This window comes from Cupressus sempervirens, chromosome 9 (assembly GCF_028749045.1).
Source record: "Cupressus sempervirens isolate cs-2001-9-10 chromosome 9, ASM2874904v1, whole genome shotgun sequence".
NCBI lineage: Eukaryota > Viridiplantae > Streptophyta > Pinopsida > Cupressales > Cupressaceae > Cupressus > Cupressus sempervirens.
This window is the reverse complement of record NC_143126.1, coordinates 633,332,496-633,348,882: the sequence shown is the minus strand read 5'-3', so window position 1 is coordinate 633,348,882 and position 16,387 is coordinate 633,332,496.

Here is a 16,387-nt window from a genome sequence, read left to right as displayed (position 1 = left end):
TCCCTAAATGGTTTATCAAGGATTCTCCTTGGTATGGCCATTTCAATACAATCCAAGAAAATGCCTCAAAAGAAACTCACAAATAAAAGGAATATTTTACAAGAAAATAATACGTATGTGGCCACATTAGTAAATTTTCAAATAACACAAGACATGTCCCTGAGGCACAATGGGACCAACTTCAAGAAATCTAATGAAATGTGAAGTGTCAAATTATTGGTAGAAATAAAGATGATATAAATGTAAAGTTTGAAAAAAAATGACTAGCAAGAATTCACATCAAATATGAAGCTCACAAAAATAACATAGCCATATCAGGGTTCCCTGGTGGAGAAGAGGATACATTGTTGTTTTATGGAACTAATGGCTTAGTAAGAAGTCTCATATCCCCTATGTCTCAAGGTGCTTCATCCATAGCTCATGGTTTAATTGGGTGTACTAATACATCTTACACCAAGTTGTCATTTATTGCATATGTTAAAACATAATGGGTTAGGCACCTAGTCTTGTAACTAAACTCTACTAATAGTTGATCTCAGAAGGAAACATATGCTTATGCAACCTTACTCTAGAAATATCCTTTATCAATGATTCAATTTAACATCCTATCCTTGAGGGTAAGAATGATATCTATAAAGTAACATGTAAATTCTTTTTGAAACCTAGATTCCCAATTTGAATTGTGTCCAAATGGATGTGCCTAAATAAGTAATTATCTAGCTTATCCAACATGTACACTGCCTTAATTTATATGTTATATTTTTATGACAACTAGATCCTTCAACACTATTATTAATGATAATCAATTATAATCGTCACAGATGTACAATTAATCATAAATTGTTAATGTTGTTAGTTATAGGAATAGTGTTAAATTGGATCATAATATATATATTCTATTAAATATATAATGGATAACATACCTTGTATTTTTATATTTGTATACCTTAAATTGGTCTCAAAAACTTACTCACTCCTAATCTTTCTAATGATCAACAAAATCCTAATTTATTAGGCATTTCTAGTCCTAATTGACTCTATTTGATTTAAATATCAATTGTAGAAAATCATTAATCTACAAAAATCACTATAAGAATTAATAAAGAAATAAATATAAATAAAATAATAAGCTCACGAATATCGACATCTTGGCTATTAAACCCACTAAATCAATTAATTTAATTAAATTTTCCTAATACTTTGATTATATTAATTTTGATATTTTCTAAAATTACATGCAGAATGAATTTATTACTTATTTGAATTAAATATCTACATACATATATTATTTGAATTTAAATATTCAAAGTATGAGACATAATTTTAACAAAATCTCTAAAATCTTCTTTTGATTTGTTTTTATACAACAAAAAATGGAAACATTGAGTGATTTTAAAAAGAACAAGGAAACAAATCAATTAACTCTCTCTTAAATGGAAAATTCCATTTCAAAGTGAACATTCATTCAATCTCCACCATTCATCTAATTGATATACACCATTGATTTATTTTGGATTTCTCTATAAATTGGGAACTTATGTCTCTCATTTGAGAGGATGAAATTTGTGAATGAATAAACTCTATCAGTTTGAGTACTCCATATTTGGGCTTTTTAAAACAGTTTATTACATTCTCATTCAATACTTTCATTTTACATGTTCTAGCTTCAATGTTTTCTTACTAACTCTTAGATTAAATTTGTATTTCATTTAGTTTATATTCATTTACTTGCATAGAAAATCTTAGATAAATCTTGCATTTATTTCCTTTACAATTCCTTCATTCTAGTTCAATCTATGGTCACTAAGCTCTCTTACATGCAGTGACAAATGTGAAAGGCATATAGGAACATTTTTGACACATAATATTAACTTAGTATTCCTTTATCAATGGAATGAGTAAAGAAATACAAGTTTAGCTAATGTTAGTTAAAAACAAACTGTATAGATTATATTTATTTAAAAAAAGAGTAAAATATTATAAAATAAATTTAATCTTTTAATTGAAATTCAATTCTTGTTTATTGTTGATTTCTTTCTTTTCTTATTTTCACAATAATGATATTAGTAGTGCCTTAGAAAGATCTTTCATCTAGGAATGTTAGAGGTAAATGTTTTTATATATGTCTTATCTTGAAGTTGAGAACGACACTAATGATAGATCATTGTTCACCTATGAGATAAGGAAAATGCTAGCTCATTGATGCTATCTATATAACTATTTAGGTCTATATGTAAGTCCTTATTTACAGTAATTTTATGACCATGACTTGTACTAAATCTATAAGTAGTGAGAGAAGGGTTTGGTGAATGTATTATTAGGGTTAATTATTTTATTTTAGTATTAATTTTCAAAATGAAATTATTATTACGATGATGAACAATTTTACCTAGTACTAGGAGGATTATATTGGTTAGTATCATTTAGAATAATCTATTTAATATGATTAAAGGTCATTTAAAAAAAATTGGTCAAAGGTTATCTTATCAACACATCAAGAATAATAAGGGTATTATGCTTTAGTTGATTTCCTCATAGAAGATACTAGCTTTAAAGATGAGTCAATTGGAGTTTTTCTCTTTTGAAGGTAAAATTTAAATTTTACATTTGTTTATGGACCCATCAATGTCCAGTGTTTCAAAACCATGGCTCTGATACCAAAATATCATGCCACATTTCTACGCGACAAAACACAACTAAATTTTGTTTTTTTGTTTTTTTTGAAGATGTTATATTGTTAAAACATCGCTTCCATAAATGTTAGGTAGATCCTTAGATTGATATTATTATTATTCTAATGTAATTATTTCAATTATTATCGTTATTATTTTATTATTATTATAATTATTATTATATTTAAACATCTGTATTGAATACACATAGTTTAATTCATTTGCTAACGAATTCATTCTTAATTCTTAGACTAAATTGTCTATCTTAAGATTTTTGAGCAAGTCATAATAATTCAAATTATTATTATTATTATCCACCATATTCTAAAAGTGAATATTCATTTAAATCTATATGCTTCCTCCATCATATCTACAACCTACAAGTGACTAAATCAAATGATCCAAGATAAAGTATAAGTATCCACTTAGTCTCCTTATTCAAGATACCAACACTAAGACCATGATCTTAATAATACAAACCTTAAATTCAATTGCCACATTAAATTAATTAATTCAAAATTTATCCCTTACTATATCCTATTTCCATATAACAATTAAATAAATCTTAATCTCAACCTTTTATCCCACAAATCATAGGAAATTATCTTATGCATTTGTCTATCTATAACAAAGATACCATTAATTCTTACCCTCTACACATGTCAACAACCAAATTTTCTTTTATGTTTGGAAAAAAAAAAACTCTAATAATCAAATTTCCTAGACCCACGTGCTCAACAATGAAGTATATTTTCTTTCCCATCAAATATCTACATGCATCAAAAACACCAAAAGGTCTTATCAATACTTGAGCTAACTTGGTCTGACATGTCATACCTTGCACTTAATGTTTTCCCCCTCCTTTTCCAGTGCCAACTTCTCCCTCTTTTCTAGGTGTGGAATGTGGGGAGTAGATTCGGATGAGTCTGCGGTGATTTGACTAGAGTTGGCGCCTAGGAGATAATGCAAGTATTGTTTTTTTTTTCTTTGTTAAAACATGCAAATTTCCTCCCCTTCTTCATCATGGTCACCTTGTGGGGTCCTCCATCCACTTTTTCCTTCCTTTTTGCAAGATAAACTTTAATGTGTTGAGTCATATAGGGTGGTCGCCTAGTGGGATAAGGTAATAAATAGTTTTGTCATGCTAACTACTCTTTATTTATTACTTGATGCTAGTTGTAGGATTATATAGCTTGGACATTGTATATATATATATTTTAAAAGTTTCCTTGATTTGATGGGAGATTGACTTGGGTTACGTGTTCCATATGAGGCCTCCTCTAATGCTTTAAATATGATGATCAATTTATTATGTTAAAAAGAAGTCCCATAGGTTATAGGGTTCTAGGATCCTAAAGAATACTTTTGATTATTTTAATGTCTGTATCAAAGGGAGAGATTTATTTTGCTTCCTCATACATTTTCCAGAGGACTAAATGTGCACCTACGACAAGCTTATGTCTTAAGTCTTGTATATTTTATATCATCACTTGATTTTCTTCTTCTGTAATCTAGGATATTCAAGGTAAGTTATTGCAAGGATAATTAGGAGATAATTATAAACTAAGTATAGTTTTAAAATTGTGATTCATTTAGCATTCAAAACATTAACTTAATCCAATAACTTAGCATTTCATGACAAGACTTTATATGAAGTTATCTAGATTATCCCTATCTATGAATTATGAAATTTAGAAACCATTTTCTCAACATTATCTTCTTATGTAGATCTAGATTTGAATGTACATTCACAATTGGTAAACAATGGAACTAAAATGATAATAGCAATCCACCAGGATAATCCTTCCTATGAATATTATCTCTTCTATGATATCAAATTTCTTTTGCATTCCAATCAAGAGCATCAAGTAATTTGGATCTCTGATGGGTGTTACCATCCAATAAAACAACAATATTATTACAATGAATTATCTTCAGTGATACCCTCATGATACACAAAAAGGTGGTGAATTCAACATATCATAATATACACAATGGAAAATACTTTTACTACACATGAGCACTCACAACCTTTCCATTGGCAATCAAACCAAGACAGTAGCTTTCTCTTACAATACATTTAGGCTCACATAACAAAATAAAGTTTTTCTCTCTATCTCATCTCAATGCAATATTGTCTTCTCCTCCTATGCACATGGAAGATAACAAGGACTCCAAGTTTCCAAGATTTTTCTCTAAGAACCTGCAAATGCATCACAACAAAACAACAAGGACCATGGGTGCTTTCCACCCAACCATAGGCCTCGAAGAGACCACCCCCACGCTAGGGGAAAAAGGCTCAAACAAAATCCACATACACACTTGTAAGAACATATACACCACATAACAAAATTGCAACAAATCCCATCCCAAGGATATTTCACAAAGGCTCACCATTGGAACCTTGAACATAGGGTGAAGGTGGAAACACAAGGAGGTTTACCATTTCATATCATATTTTCCATAAAACTCATGCCCTTCTGGGGCTAAATCAACAAAATACAAGGCCCTTTCAGGGCTTCATAAACATCTTCCACCACACACACTACCAACACAACATCCTCCACCACACACAACCAACAACTTTAGCTTCCTACAAACCCATAGTTCAGTTACTTCCTTCCTCACCATTTCTTTTTTTTTCTTATCCTCCCCCAAGGCAAAATATGAATATGACAATGGCATACAATGGAGCCCATACTCCAAGGTCCTCAACTATGCAATCCAACTACTGCCCGTTCATCCTGGACTTCTCCTCCCTTCCCACAAGGGTGAGTATAAGTCCCACACCCATAAGAACACTCAAGCACAACAAGAAAACAAAACCAAGTAGCAATAAAACAACATATTTTCAAGAGCACATCACATTATCACAACACAATATCAACACCCATAATGTAACAAGGAAATAGAGGAAATCCAAACCTCATACTCACAATACTCCACACAATACAACAAGATGCACAATGGTGTCACACTAATCTACATGGAATGAACACCATTCAAACACTCACATGAATGCTACTCCACAATGCAATGCAATGCATACTCCATTGATAAACTCCACACTTGTAGATTGGCTTAACCATGCTAAAAGAAAGAAAAAGGAAAGGAAGCAAGCTTGAGATACCAACCTTGGTCCAAGCTAGGGTAAGGATAGTTGTAGTAGAGCTCCCCTCCTCTCCTTCCAAAACCTAACTATCTCTAAAATTAGAGAGTAGCCAAGTGGTTTCTCATTTAGCCATACCTCTCTATATATATCCTTCTCATTATCGGATTTCATAAAGAATGTCATTTCCATGGGGTCTCCTAGGTCCACTAGACACCCTAGAGGTCATTAATAGCTCCCTAGCCTATAGTACTAACATGGGTGGGGTTAATTTTAATCCCAACTTACCTTAAAATTACTTTATGACCCTCCCAAAGCTAGGTGATTCAAATTTCAAATTCCCCAAGGTGATGACCTTGTCCTTTTACTGACTAAGGCAATAATCAAATTCCTCAATTGAGGCATTTATCACAGAATAAGGTGGCCACATGATCCATTGATGAATAACATATCATACCACATAAAAAGCACAAGTGTCAAGTGACACACACAAAATATCACATTATATTAAAAAAAAGTGACTTGTTTTACAATAATACATGAACTAGGCTACTACACACACATACAATTCGCATATACGAAATAAAACATATTACAATTAGGTTTGAATCTTTTCCACTGATTCAACCTTGGTTATGTCATGTTTGTAGTAGTTTGAGCCTTAATTCCCCTTTAACCCATGGTCAAATTCCTGCACAGTAAACTCGAGCGTCAATAGTCCAAGAAAATGATTATCTCATTCAACATTAGACTTGCATATATTTCATCATCTCAAATTAACTTTCCCTTTCTTAATCATTTCAAATATAACCTTCAAAATTTTAAAATATCAAAACTTACATATCACATTCGACATTTGCGTTCCATACTTCATTCCTTATAATTACATTACTTCTTCTAAGAATTTCCATGTAAAATGTTCAAAATACTATAAAAATAAACTTTACTTATCAACATAACATGGTCAATTTAATATTCTAAATGATTTCATATTCTTTGACAAGATGCTGAATTCATAACTATTGAATCCCTAGGTATGCGGGTTAGGTCTCAATGCATAAAAAATTTTATCTTTTAACTCTAATTTCCACTTCAACATTACCTTCTTATATTACAAGAATTTCTACCATTCAATGTCTATTAAAGCAATGTCAATAGCTTACAACATGAAATAGAATCATTAAATGAATCAATTAGGTTATAATATGTAGAGGTAATTGCGGATCATCAAAATGCAGATATTAAAATGACATAAACCTACAGTCTTAAAAGTGTTTTCTAGAGTTTATCAGCGAGAGAAACTAAAGACATAGAAGCCACACCAAAAGAATTAATCTTGGATGTAGTGTTTGATTAGTAGGAGATGAAGGAAGAATTAGAAAATCTAATATTTCCTATTCTAAAATGTTGTGCAGTAAAGAATACAATTCATCGCAACACTAATACATTTGGTACCAAATTGCAATGGCAGTGCCATTGCAATTTTTTCGTCACAATCTTGTCATCGTCATAATTGCGATGGTCTACCATCGCAATTATGACGATGACAAGATTGTGACGAAAAAACTGCAACGGCATTGCCGTTGCAATTTGGTACCAAATGTATTAGTGCAATTTTGTAAAAGAGGATATCATTGTTCTAGATGCTAAAATAGAGGATGTGGATAATCCTAACTTGGAAACAAAAGATGTAGTTGGTCCTAATTTTGAAACCTACGATTTAGTTGATCCTAGTTATGATATAGAGGATGCAAAAATTATTAGTTTTGAAATAGAATATTGTTAATCCTAATTCTAAAATTGAAGATGAATCAGAGCATAATGAAGTTAAAAATGCAAAAGAGTTCCCTTCATTTCCTTTCCTATTGATTTTAGACATAGGGTTAGCAAAGCAAGGAGTTCATTTCAAGAGGAGCTACCCCAGTTTCCATCATGAAGAACTCAAAGTTTTAAAATAAACAAGAACACAAAACACCATCGAACTCCACAAAATTGTAACCCATTTCACAAGTAGCACAAGAAGAGAAGAGGATAATATTTTTCAAACGTAATTGACTTGAATGTCATTATTTACAACTAGGAATTCTAGTAGAGATGGTTTGAATAAAGCCCTAGAAAACATTAAATCTTAGCGCCCTATAGAAAGATGGCTCTATCTAAGAACTTGTAAGCCAGATTTCAATGTAATCTCTTTTGTTTAGTCATACTATTGTTCGATTACTCCCATTATTTTTTTCATTCAATTCATTTGAGAAACTAACAATAAAAAATTTAGTATGTAATATTACAATTCTAAGGCACCATACATTTTAAAAATATTTCTAAAACAAAATTTACCATACTTGGTTAAGAAAATCATTTTTCTTTTTTCAATCTAGAAATCAGTGACATGTCTAGAAATCAATGACAAATTTGGTGAGATAATACATGACAAGAAGGTAGAAATGAATCAAAGGAATAATCTAGGTAAATCATATAGGGATACAACAAATTTTACTAAAAGAAAATATGAACCAATGGTACCTGTAGTGGCAATTGCATTGAATAAGGTACCAAAAGGTTAAAGCCTAGAAATTTCCAAAGTTTTTACAGGCATTAGACCACTGACAACCATAGAAAACACCAATTAGTAGCAAGTCTACATATATGGAACTTGGTAGATCTAATAACACAATGAAATTCCCACCACTCATTACAAGAAATGATATTACAATGAATATGGGTCTTGCAGAACCTTTTGAGTGTAGAAACATTTAGAAGAAAAACCAGCTCCAAAATGGCCCATAAAATTCCATATACTCCACAAATAAACTCATGTGTTGATCCATTTATAAATTAGATATGATCATTTCTATCATTTAAGTGATGAAGTTGAAAAAGAAACATAGCCTTGCCAAGATGGGAACTATATTTGTTTACACAAAAGAAAATTGAAGTAAGTAATAATTTTTTGAACAAGGAGGTTTCATAAAGAATTTGTAGTAAAGTTCATTAAACACCTGGAGTTGACTACATGTATATTATCTCATATTTATCCTCTACTCCTTACTATTCAATTGCAAACATAATTATTCAAGCCACATTACATCAGCTTACAAGAAGGGTAAAAGATGCATTTAGGGAAGTAGAACACTCATACACTAATTTATTTATCTTATTGCCAAAAAGCCTCCACTAGCTTTCCTTTAGGAATCTGACAAAAGATATCACCATATTTATAGAAGAGATTATTTTGAGCACATAGTCTTAGATTATTTTCCCTTCATAGCCTAACATGGACACAATTTTTATTGGAAGTCTCTAGTACATAAGGTGGAGGATCTTGTTAGTTGATTAACAAGTATCTCTTTTGGGACCAATTAATAAAACTTGAAAGGTATAAGGTAGAGGAGGCAATAAATGAGTGATGTGCAATGATTGCAAAAATAAACTAAGAACTATTTTATGTGTAAATTATAGATAATGTGATTTAAAAACTAGTATAAATAAAAAGAAGTCTCTACAAGTAATAAAAATAGCTAGGCAAGAGCCTACAACACAACAATAAATTGTGAGCCTCTTGGGAGGTCTTGGGTTCATGTCTGGTCCAAATTAACAAATATTAATAATTAATATCAATAAAAAATAATAATGATTATTTTCGGCCATGTCTCATTACCTGTAAAAAAAACTAACCATGTGATGAAACATTGGTGGAACTATAGCTTAATTTGATTTTCTTTTTACTTGAAACCACCCCTGTTGATACCTTAAACGCTACTTGAAACAAAGAAGCTTTCTCCAGGAAAAAAATTAGCCTAATGGTGTGCCTATGAATGGGCATAACAAGCCTAGAAACATAAAGTTCCCACCTACTAGATTTTATTTTTGAGGAAATGCAGTTGGATAGACAACAAATTTAATGGTCAATATTCATTGTCAAAGGGAAGAATTAAAGAAGTAGCTCCAAAAGGCCTAATTTTCTTATCTTGTGGGGGTGCTTATCTTTTTTATTGTGGGTGCCATTGGCTGCTTTGGCCTCATAGAAGTTATTAAAATAATTCATTCTTTCATTCATTAAATAGGCATCAGAAATCAGACACTAAAATTTTCATATTTTAAATTTCATTTTCACTTTCCTTTGGAACCTAAAAAGAAAGCAACTATTACAATGGCCAAGTACTATCATTTAGATGACTAGAAAAAAATTTTGATATTTGAGAAGGGATATGACATTGTTTTTTAGGATAGACAATGTATAGTCTAGAGTTCTAGTGCTACAATTTCTCTATTTGGCAAACACTGACCTACAATCCATTTTATTGGAAGCATGACATGAATAAGGAAAAATAGATATGGTATTCCTTTAGTTTAAGTGCAATATTTTGTTGAACAAAGTGTAGACACTAAAAATTATCCTAAACACTATATTAATTTATTTAATATTTCCTATGACATTATAATTAATTATATTTGCCATATTCTTCTACTTATTTAATTAAATAAGTTCATTTCCCTAATGTATTTAAATTTAATTTAAATACTTCCCCCTAATGTATTAAATTGATTTAATGCATAAGTGCTCCATAATTCCCCTTTTAAATAAATTCAATCTATTTAATCCCCTCCACTTTATTAAATTCTTTAATCCTATGATTAAGTCAAACCTTATTTAAGTTAATCCTATCCTAAAACCTAGTCTACACCCATCACTATCATCCTTATAAGCCTATCCGATACTTAATCCCACTTATTTACCTTAAAAACATTTTTAAATGCCTTTTAGCCCCTAAGTGTTTACTCACACATGTGTGAGAACCTCTTGATCCAATAAACCTTCCACTTCATTTTTGCCTCTTACATTTCTTACACATTTGTCCCCACTCCTTCCCCCAAGGTTACTCACACATGTGTGACCACACCTTGAGCCTCTCAAACATTAAACGCTATTTTTGACTTTTTCATGGCTTGTCCTTTAGCCCATGTGTCTCCCTTGTGGCACCTATGTGGATGCCACATAGATGTCACCTCCCCAAGGCCTCTCTCAAACCTATAAATAAAGCTCTTTTCTCAAGCATTTTTCATCTCCCTCATTTGCATTGTTATCATGCTAGTTTAGTGTTAGAGCTCTTTAGGGATTTTTGTCATTTGTATATTTGAGCTACTAACCCTTTTGGTAGATGTTAGATAAATTGCATTTATGCTTGCATCTCATTCTAAATTATCATTGCTAAGTTTGGTTCTTTGCATTTTCCATCTCATATCTTAGAATCCTTTGAGGATTAGCTCACTCATAGCCATTTCTTGAAGGTTTTCTACATTAATTTAGCCTTAGATTTATTCATCTCATTTTACATATCATTTATTATTCAAGGGATTCAATAGTTGTGTTTTGGGAGAGCACATCTACATCCATCACACTTAAGCACACCAACAAGGCCTCCTATGGGCACCCTTGTTGAGTTACTTTGAGGTTATGTGAGGACTCTAATTTGTTGGTTGCATGGTTTGTTTTAAAACTCAAGTAGACTTAATGGTTTATCAATCTTATTTGAATCTTGAATGCACATGCTACTAATGTTTGCTTATTTACATGTGCTCCTAACAGTTAGGTTTCTGCATACACACAAAGTAAAAACCCTCAATATACACAAGCAACTATCAGGAAAATAGTATGCATGAGTAACCCATAAATGTAAAAAATGTGATAGTACAATCACATTTTTAGAAATTGTAGTTAGGTTTTAACCTAGTATTGGGAAAAGAATGTTGATTTCCCTATAAGGGGACTTCTTTGAAAAACTTGTGGTTGAGTACTCATTTGTCTTTCGAATTTGTATGTACTCACAAATTTTTTAATATGCTACTAATTAGTTTTTCCAAATTTTATGTTTAGGATATAGCTTCTATCTTACTACTTTTTAAGAGAATACTCTTGGCGACCTATGCAAGAGAAGCAATGCTGCAAAATCATTTAATACAGTTTGTGATTGTGTATAGGCATATCACTATAAGAAAATATTGAATGACATTACAAGCCAATGGGTATTTATATAACTATAAACCATTGCTATAAAATCACCTATAGGGGCCCAATTTTTTTAATGTATGACCCCTCATATTTTGTTGCTAGGGTACAGCCCAAGGTCTCATTTAGGAAGTAAAACATGAAAAGTATGCAATGCATACAAAACAAAATTTACTCTTATTTTATAAGCAATTACTAACTAGATTCTAAGGCAAGAGTAAGGATGGTAATTTCTTTTTGTCCCATCCTCCCACATCACATGCTACCTTTTCTTACCAACTGTTATAATTAGAAAGCTAAGTCCATGTTTCCTCTATTTTTAGCTTTTACTATTAGCTAAGAGGTATATCATATTAAATGCATTTATTAGATTTAATTTTCTATTTAATCTTTCTTTCAGCTTGTCTCTTCAATGACTGTTGTTCTATTTGGAAGTTGAAAGTTGGATCTTAATTTTTAGATTTAATCTTCAATTTAAGTTCCATTATTAGTATCTAATATTTTCCTTTGTGAAAATCTTATATTGTTGTAGGTTGCATCTTATGTGAATTGATGTATACTTGGGATTTTTTTTAATTTTTCGTTTGTGAATGATTTAGGTTGCTAGGAAAGTTTCAAGAGGGTTTGATAATCTTTAGTTAGACAGCTTAGTCCCATATTTTATTATGAATTTTTATATAATGTGTTTACTCTTCATTTGTGTTTCAATTTCTCCTTTTAATAGGAATGACAGTTTTCATTCAAAATTTCTAGATCAAGGGTCATTGAGTACTGGTGGGACTTTATCTCTTGTGAAATTTGGCTCTCAGAAGATGAAGACAACCTCCACTAGGGAGTACTTGACTATTATTCTCATGGATTTCAATCCCAATTAGTATGAAAGTTTGGCAATTGTTGCTAATGAGGCAAACAAACTTTTGATACCGGCGGGTTATTGAAGAAGGAGACCTTATTATAGTTTTTCAAATTGGTTGACTAATAATGTAGTATTTTATTGAATTATGTGAAACCCTAGTTTCTATTTTGAAATTGCACATGCTAAGATAAAGGAAAAGTGCAACAATTGTGTAAGAGTCATGGTTTTTGAGTAGGCAAGAAGATCTTATTGTTTAGAAAGTTGTGGTTGTTGATATTTTGAACTCTGTAATGATTTAGCTAAGAGAAAAATCTTGTAGAAAATATCAATCCCAAATGCAACTAGAAAAGGGGAAGTGTATAGGGTGGGGAGGTGGATAATGGCATTAAAATTCATGCAAAGTATGCACAAACTATAAATAGGCAGACAAACAAGCTACCCAAAGTTGTGGCTATAAATTATGGCTTTATTGACTAATTCTAAAGTTATATAAAATCTTTCTAGATACTCAAACTTGTACTTGACAAAGACACAAGCCTTTAGTGATCTTGAGAAGACCTTTGACATCTATTCTTTCTATTGGTTTACTACTAGAGAGTGTCCTGTAGGAAAAATGGAGAATCTTTTAGCAACACTAAATGAAAGAGTTATAGAGCATGAAGGATCTTATTGGGGATCAAACAATATTAATTAACTATAAATTGCCAGATTTGACTCATTTTTGAGTATGCCAGTATGTAATTTTTTGGGATTTAGTTTCATTTTGGGTAGGTCAGTATAAAATAATATAAAAATTCAACTATGTACATGTTTTAGTCTAGAAGCAAGAATTCAACTATAGACATACTCTAGACTAGAAACAAGAATTAATATATAAATATTGTTCATCATAAAAAAATTGTCATATTGTATCAAGTTGTAGGTCACTTGTTTGTTGGCACAAAGGAACACTAATAGGACAAGGTACTTTTAATAACAAACTATGGTTAACAAGTTGCAATAGAAGACGTGGAAAATTTCATATAAAGAACATATAGGTACAGAAGAAAATATGAATACTAGGGCTAGTAAACAATTGCAATGTTTTCTAAGCCCAAAATTTGCTAATAAGAATAGAGAAAACAATTTAAGAAACCATTAGAATTTTTACTCTATGCTAAAAGTTTACATTTTAATAATACGAGAAATGAATAGAATTAATCTAAATAGAGTAATCCAATCTTTTGAAGGCAAACATTAAAGCAAAATGTAGGTAAACATACCTCAATACCTCAAATTTCTAGAATTGTCTGTGTTTCTTGCCTATAAAATAATATCTAGAAACCCTATTTGATAACATCATAGTGATAAATGCGTATTGAATTAAAGCTTGAACAATTGGAATGGAGGTTGAATGAAATCTCTAATAGAAATCCTTGTCTTTTGTTCATGAATGTTTTCTCTATGAAAAATATTATTTGTATACAAGACCCAAACCTCTTTAGTCTATGACCAAGAAGCCAAAATATCCATTGCCAAATGCATAATCCTTGCATAATAGAAGCCAAAACATTATTTTGGCCATTAAAAAATGTTGCCAAACCCTTTGCCATTACAAATTGCTGCCAAACCCCTTCACCCCTTTTTCGAAAGAAGCTAAGATAAATTTTTTGCATTAAACGCTCAATATTTCTTTCCTGCCAGAAGCCAAAAAATTATTATGGCCATTACTAAATGCTAAAAATTATATTTTCATCTCTCCCAATTTTATGATTATTAGTTGTTAGCTCTATTCTAAATTTTAATTATTCAAAATTAATTAATTTTAAGTTTTAATTAATTAACCATGATAATAATATATTGATTGATACCATATTTACTTTGTTTTAAATATTTATAGTTTATAAATATAATTAAAATCATTTTGGTGGGGATTTTATATAAGTTCAATATACAAATATTTTAAGTCTAGATGTATTTCAATCATGACAAGCTTTCTAATGATTTATGTTCAAATCCTTGTTATGTTTTCTTATAATTTTGGCTTTTAATATATCTTTTGTAAGAGTAAGCATCCCTATAAATTAGAATTTTTCACTTGGTAATGAGTCACTGTCACGATTGATTATAACAACTTGATCACTTCAATGGTGTAAAGGTATATTTAAATGTTTTTTATGCATGTCATGGTTAACTTTCCTTAAACCATGTCTTGATTCTAATTTATTGATATTCATATCATACTTTTGATTCGTTTAAATAGTCATCTAGATTTTGGGCATGAGTTTAGGCATAGATGGATTTCTCATGCAATAATCCAATTAGCAATCAAGCATTTGTAGTGATATGAAACTTCTAATTTATATATTAATATGTGAATTTTTTTATCAAATGTTATTATAAATGAGTAATAATATTTTATTCATTCATTTTTGTTTGGGTGATCGATTATTTGTAACTAACTATTTAGTCATTTATTTAGTAGTTTTCATTTAGGTGACTAGTTATTAGTGACTAATTGTTCAGTCCTCTTTACTCATGTATTTGAAAGTCTATTTAGTCTCTTTTATTTGGTTGATCTTTTTATTTTACTTAGTCATTGAATGAGTTAGTTATTCAGTCACCCATAGTTGTAAATTACAAAGATATAGTAGAATGTGATCAATTTTAGTCACTTGACTAAAAAATTAGTTTTGTTACTAAAAGATATAGTCACATAGTCACATATTTGTCAAAATGTACTAGTGTTTCCTTATCCAAAGCAATGGGTTTAGATAGAAATCTGAAATTTGGAATCCAAGGATCAAGCCTACATTTGAGTTTACAAGTAATGGAGACTTCTCCCTTATTAAGAAGCCATGAAATATACTTTTCCTAGCCAGTCAATGGGTTTGCATGATTCATCTAGAGCTAAATCTATTAGAGGTAGGTGTTTCCTACCATGTACATATGTTAGGAGTTTTTGTTGTACTTTTCCCTCAATTTTGTTTGGCTTTTGTTCCCATTTTGGCATCCTTAGTCCCTTTTCATGTATATATCTCCTTTTTAGGTGACACTATGGCCCTTGCGATAAAGCATGCTACTCTTTCTTAACTCTGGGTTCATTCAACATCCTACACAATCCTTGTCCCCAGATAAAGCCAATTGTTACTCATATATTTTACTATGAGAGTTATCTAAATTAATTCTGGAGAGAGAGAAGTCAATTAACAACTATTCAAAAATTACCTCTCTATGTACTTTTCTATCTCCCCATACGAAAACCTTCTCTCTCCTATACTAAAACCTTCTCTATCCCCATACTAAAAGTTTCTCTCACCTTATACTCAAACCATCTCTCACAATGTACTTTTCAAAACTACCTATCTCTACATACTAAAACCTTTTTTTAGGTTAAGGTTAGGAAGTTTGTGTTTGAATTGGATCATCTCCTTAATTTTTAGCCCTAATCCTAACCCAAAATTTTGAAGCTGGACACCAACTTTGAATAACTACTATATGGAGTTTATGTAAAGATGTAGATAGTGGAGGAATAAAAATCAAAAAGTCTTCATCAAGAAAAAATATCTTCTTCAATGCATGTCTACTCTTTCTCTGGCAAAATATTGAAGTTAGTGAAATCAATGCAAAGCAATGAAAAATGAAGAATGCAGATAGGCAGATGGATAACTAATTGCCACCTCAACAGGATAAATTTTTTAATGTGAGGCTCAAGAATTTGAAATATGTGTACCAAATGTGGAATAATGTGCAATGTGATTTTA